The sequence below is a fragment of the Nuphar pumila genome, chromosome 7, assembly GCF_984573655.1.
Source record: "Nuphar pumila chromosome 7, dmNupPumi1.hap1.1, whole genome shotgun sequence".
Lineage (NCBI taxonomy): Eukaryota > Viridiplantae > Streptophyta > Magnoliopsida > Nymphaeales > Nymphaeaceae > Nuphar > Nuphar pumila.
In genome coordinates this window covers 102,536,487-102,543,030 of record NC_143255.1, presented here as the reverse complement: position 1 = coordinate 102,543,030, position 6,544 = coordinate 102,536,487, and positions in this window count along the sequence as shown.

Below are 6,544 nucleotides of genomic sequence, written 5' to 3'. Positions count from 1 at the left end.
GCTTTAGCTCCACTCTTGTGCGATCCTGCATAAGTCAAAAGAAACACGAGCAGTACAAAATAAAAGAATAAAACTACACTAAAAGAATTATAAAATCTACATTACACTTCAATTTAAAAAAAAAAATTGATTACTAACTACCAATTGACATGAAATTAACTACTAATTATCACAAAACTAACTACCAATTGACATGAAATTAACTACTAATTATCACAAAACTAACTACCAATTGACATGAAATTAACTACTAATTATCACAAATTCTAATGAAGTCTAACTACTAACTAATTGATGAACTAACAACTAACTATTGTTATGTTAAGCTAAATTCTACAAGTAAATGAACTATCAAATTTGTTTCAGTTAACATGCAATGATACTTATTGAAAATCAACAGTGCTATTCATAGAAAATACACTGTAAACTTAGCATTTCATGCAATTGCTATGTACTGTATTTACACAACCTCAACATTAACAAATATAAAAATTGTAAAACCAATTTTTCACTCCAATCTCAGCACTCTTCAATCAATACAAGGTTGCCACTCATTATCAATTTCAGTTGCCGGAAAACTTTTTCCAGAAAGCAATTATCATCAGCAAAGTTCAAAAATGCCTGCTGTCAATCACTGTTAATCTAAAAAAAAATCACAATTCTTCCGTAACTAATAGCTGAAAGTCTCAATTTTTTTTTCAACTTGCACAAGGAATCACCGAAAATACAGTGCTCAGGCACAATATCAAGTTGCCGGATAGATCAGATGATCTATTGCCGGTAAAACATAGATGACCGAAGATTCCGGTCAGCTAGTTACGGCAGATTCAAAGGATTCAACTTTCACGGCATATCATGACAAATGATTCACAAATTCACCACTTATGCAAAGGATTCTTGCAGGAGAACACTAGATTAGGATTCCGACAGGTTGGATTTCAGTCCCAATCTCTTCTGATCGGTTGACATCAGGTAATCTATCGATGGATTTAGACTTTACACAGAGGATTCCGGCAGAAAGACAACAAAAGAGGCATCCACCAGAAGAGGCGCTGGCAGATTCCGGCAGATATTTATTTTTTTAGTCTTGCAGATCTAGAATCTCACGGCAGGCTGAGGAGAAGTTCCGGCGGCTGAAGGTAAGCTCCGGCGGCTGAAGGTAAGCTCCATCTGACTGATCTACCAGCATGAGCACGGGAGTCCAAATGTATCCAGATGATCCCGACCGACTGGATTTCAATCCAGCCTCTTCTAATCGATCAATATCAGGCAATCGATCGATAGATTCAGATCGTTACATCAACAAAACTTGATTTATCAGAGGAAAAAAAATCATTCGCCAGAAATTATATCAACAACACGGATCAGATGCATTCCAGTTTTTTTTTTCCGATCAGTCATCAGAGTTCCATTTGATTGAATGTAATTACTCCAGATATCTGATGATCGATCACAAATTGCTATTGATTACCGGATTGAGTAAATTTGGAAAATTAATGTTCTGATGATGTTGAGGAATTAATACTAATGCTTCAACGATTTTATTATCAATGCAGTAAAAAAAAAATAATACTATGCACTGCATATGAACTACAAATCACAATGAAATCTGGACTTTCCTTTTTGAATCTACATTTTCAGAATGAATCATAAATGCTACAATTTTATTTTATTTTGCTTTTATTTCAGCTAAACTAATCTATTGAAACATAGAAGAAGGAAGAATAAAAGAAGAAGAAGAAGAAAAAAAAGAAGAAGAAGAAGAAGAGAAGAAGAACTCACCGGAGGGATTAGAAAAGAAGTGGAATCCTCCTATATGCCATTACCGTAGCTGGATGCCTCCACCGGATTGAGAAAGAAGAGAGATCAAGGGAGAAGGAGAAGAAGGAGGAAAGAAACAAGGTGAAGGGGAAGGGTTAGAAAAGAAGGCAAAAGCATAAAAGAGAAGACAAGCCTCTTTTCCCCCTACGTATGGTATTTATAATTTTGAAAGTTTTTCCATAAGTCCATCTTATTTCAAAGAATTCCATTTCAAAACCTCTCTTCAAAAAGTATTTGCAAAACAACTCAAAGTGACTATATTCTAGAAATTATAAACTAAGTCTATTTGAAATCTAATTTTTTTTTATGATTTTCAAAAACTAAACAACCACAATTATGACAAAAACTAAAATAAGCATAAAAAATGTAAAATAAAACTATTTTTCATGCATTTTCTATTTTTAAATCATTTTAGCACATTTACTCGAAACTAACATAAAATTGGGTTTTTAAATCATTTTCTCATGAAATCATGCATATTTTTATATGAAATATCCCTAAAATATATGCATGATCAGGTTGCAACGGGGACTGAGCCCACATTTTCTCTGCTTCGTGGATTCTGAACTCTGATTTTACTTTAATTTAATTCAAGGACAAATGTGATTAATTTTGGATATTGTGGAACTTGATTTTATTTCATGCATGGTTAATTAGTTGTTAAAGTTTAAATTCCATAATTATATGTTTGCAAGCATTCATCTGAAGTAGCACCCCAAGTTTTATGCCCAACGTGTTTTTTCGCTGTTAACTGCTAAAAGATTTAAATGTATTTAAAAAAAAATCCACCATTTTCGGGTTATAAAAATTTGGGTGTTACAGGTTCTCTCTCTTTTTCTCTCTCCTGCTCAAACTGGTGCCATGTGTCTGACCATCCGTTGTTCGACAATCTCTCTGACATGGCGAGCAATAGTTTTTTTTTATGCCTTTTTTTAGGATTAAAGTTTTTATGATTTTTTAATTAATATTTTTATTATGATTGTTTTCAATTAGCATATAAAATTAAGATTGTTATGTGTTAGGATTAGGATTTAGGTTTTTGATTTACTTTTTCTTAAATAGTTGCATTTAAATAACTAGGGTTTAGGGCTTTTTGTGTTTTTCCCCAATTAGTATTTGAGTTTTTAATGAGATGAATATTAATTAGTTATTTTTATATATTTTTAATCAACATTATACATAATCCACATACTTGAATTTAGCTAGAAATTATGAGTTTTTTTTTATTGTTTCAATTAACTTATGTATGAAAACTATGAATGATGTTTGTTAAGATTGAGGTTTTTATTTTTTAATAAATATCATGAAAGTTTAATTAGGTTCTAGTATTTTTTGTATTTTTTGAATAATATTTATATTTATATTTATATTTATATTTTGTTTTTTAATAATATCAATATTTAATTTAGATTTTAAAATTTTTTAATTAGCATTAAATATTATTCTTTATGCTTGATTAGCATAAATGCATAATTGATGATGTAAGAATAAATGTTTCAATTTTGTATTTGTTTAAATGGCATAAATTTTGGATTATGCTTCTAGGGTGTTATGTATTTTTTTAATTAACATTAAATTTGAATGTTTTTCAGAATATAAAAAATCGATGAGGGCAATTGTAAAAGTATTCATTAGAGTAACTATTTTTTTTTTAACATGTGTTAGTATATTACAAATTTCTATTAGTTTTATTATCTTTTATTATTAGGTTGGTGCTTTCATTTATCATCCTTATGATAAAGATAAATTGGTGAAAGATATAAAATTTATTAAAATGAGTTTGATGTTCTTCTTCGTTTTGAATGGCTTGTACTTTTCTTAAAACTTATTTATAAAATATTTATGATGTTATTTATAGATTTTTTGAAAGATTAATTATATGATATTTGTGTTTCTTTGTCACGTCTTGCTGAATGCATTTCAAGATCGAAACTTGAACTTAGTCACACTACATTATTTATGGAAGATAATGTTTTGATCCTTATATCAAACAAAACTAAATTTTGGAGTATACAAACATATTATCATGGTACTCTAAATTTTTTATATAGTTTTCTTTTTTATTGAAAACATGTTGTTTAGTCTCAACCAAGGTTTCTATTTATGAATACGACAGTATGTAGTTCCTCAAATTTTTGTGCACTTGCTAATATAATTTATTGCTATAAAAATTATTATTATTATTATTGTGCATATATACCTACCCTAATTTAATTTGCTGGCTTCCTCAATTCTCCCAACCAAACACATTTTATCTATTTCACATGAAAACTATTATAGTACTTACCGTCTCTCTTCATGTCAGCGTAAAACTCTAAGGGCTTACCCCTCGACCCAAGGGAGTTGCCAAGCTTCAGATTATGCAGGGGTGACACCAATGAGATTTGAACCTCGTCAAACGGTCTAGGCCCCATCCCACTAGGACAAACCCCTTGGGTCTTCTACCATCATACTGTCATTGTACTTTTCCACCACAATGTTTTGTTGGTTGTTTCACCGTGGTGAGGAAGGGAAGGGAAGGGAAGGGAAGGGAAGGGAAGGAAAGGAAGAAGCTATTGGAATGACACATTCCCCTCAAAACTACATGAAACAGAGACAACTCTTACTGGATCTAGTTGAAAAATCTCTACGAGGGAAGCAATTTTCTATGTAAAGCACAAAACACAAAGCCCTGCCCAGAGGGAGGGGGGGGGGGGGCATAGTGGGATGGGGCCTTGCTGCTAGATGGGTAGTCAAGGTTCGATTCTCATGGGCACTGCCCTTCTAGTTGTCGTCCTGACTACTGTAGGTATGGCAGGCTGAGCCAACGCGACCAGGTCTTCATGCTGGGTGCGGATTCTTGGGGTTATAAATTAAAAAAAAGCACACAAAACACAAAATCGGGCACAATGTGTTTTGTGTGGCCCTATCAGGTCTTACCCAAATCGGGCTTGGTAATCATCTTCGAAACCGTTAAGATGTAAATCCATAGTCACAAATTAATATATCGACAACTTATCATTTTTCACCCGTATTGCATATCAGCTATATATAGCTTATATATCGTGAATTTATCGACAGCCTAATTACTATTAAAATATACACAAAGATCAGTAAATTTGAAGCACAATCAATTTCACTATCTGAAACCATGAGCAGATCTTAAGAAAATGAATGTAAATGAAGAAACATAAACAGAAACTCATGTGCATCTAGATGAAGTAAAAAAGCTGCAAAAATATGCCCTTTATAGAAGGTAAATTTCACTGCATCAAATATTCAAGTGAAACAGAAATGAAAAATAAGAACAACCGAAATATCGGATGCACAAAAAAAAAGTTAGATTATACCATGAATCAAAGGAATATTTTCTTAAACAGAAAGTAATTGCATTAGAAAATTTTAGAATAGAGGTAAATAGAGTTCAGCCTACAAAGATTTGCACTGAATTAATAAGACTAGACCTCTCACCATGGCAAATGCACTGAGTGGAAGAAAAAATAAAGAATGAACAAAAAAAAAAGAAAAATAACGAAGGAAATAAGTAACTACCTTCTATAAGAAAAGGTGACAAAATATTAATAAATTGAGTAATCAGGAACTTTTCCAAAATGAATACCTTAAATACTTGTTTGTTGCTAAACCAACATCATTTTGGAAAAATAGAATCTGAAAAAAGAAACCAAGACAAAGCAAAATATCATGGTTTTTGTTCAAAAGTTATCATGATATATCGTGATACTTATTTTTTTTGGCTGTTTTTTGAGAAATTTATAGGTTTTGAAGAAAACGGTGATATATATATATATATATATATATATATATATATATATATATATATATATATAGTAATGTGCTCAGTTTTGCCCCCCATTAGGCTTTTTCAAAAATCATAGTTTTTGGTATTTTTTTCTCTCATCTAACACTATAGATGTGATTTATAGGTTTTGTTTAATGGGAACCGACTTTTGGATCACCGGAATCTGACATGAATGCAAGTTTTTTTGGTGATCCAAAATCAAATGGATATGAAGACATCAATTTTTTTGGCTCATAAAACTACATTTTTTTCTATCAAAAAACATGATCCAATAGTCCGATTCTCACTAAATTGAGCATGCTACACACATCAAAGGGTTCAGATATATTATAAAACACTTCAAACTATAAGGCCTACCGGGGCAGAAGTAGGGATGGCAGTGGACCGGGGTGGGGGTGGAGCCGTCTCAAAATATTACCCTCCATCCCCGCCTTCATCTCTGCACGGGTTTTGATTTTAACCTCCATCCCTGCCTCCATCCTCGTTTAATGTTCTCCATCCCCGGTCCAAACAGGACGAGATGAGGCAACACCGTTTTCCCTCGATCCACTGTCATCTTTAAAAAATGATCGGAAACGAGGCAAGGCAGGACCCGTTTCCCCTCAATCCACTATCATCTTTAAAGAAGGATCAGGGACGGGGCGAGGCGGGGCAAGGTAGGGATAGAGGACAGAGACGAGGTGGGGCGGGAGAAAGCGTAAGTCCATCCCCACACGGGTTTTTATTTTAACCTTCATCCTCGTTACATGTCCTCCATTCCCGATCCAAACTAGGGGAAGCGGGGCATAACCCGTTTTCCCAGGTCCACTGCCATCCCTAGGCAGGGGCCTGATATTTTCTTAACAAAAAAAAAAGAGGGCGTAATATGTTGAGTTCTTACCATGAGTATAATAGAAACCGTCTTTCATTATGGGAAAAGCAACT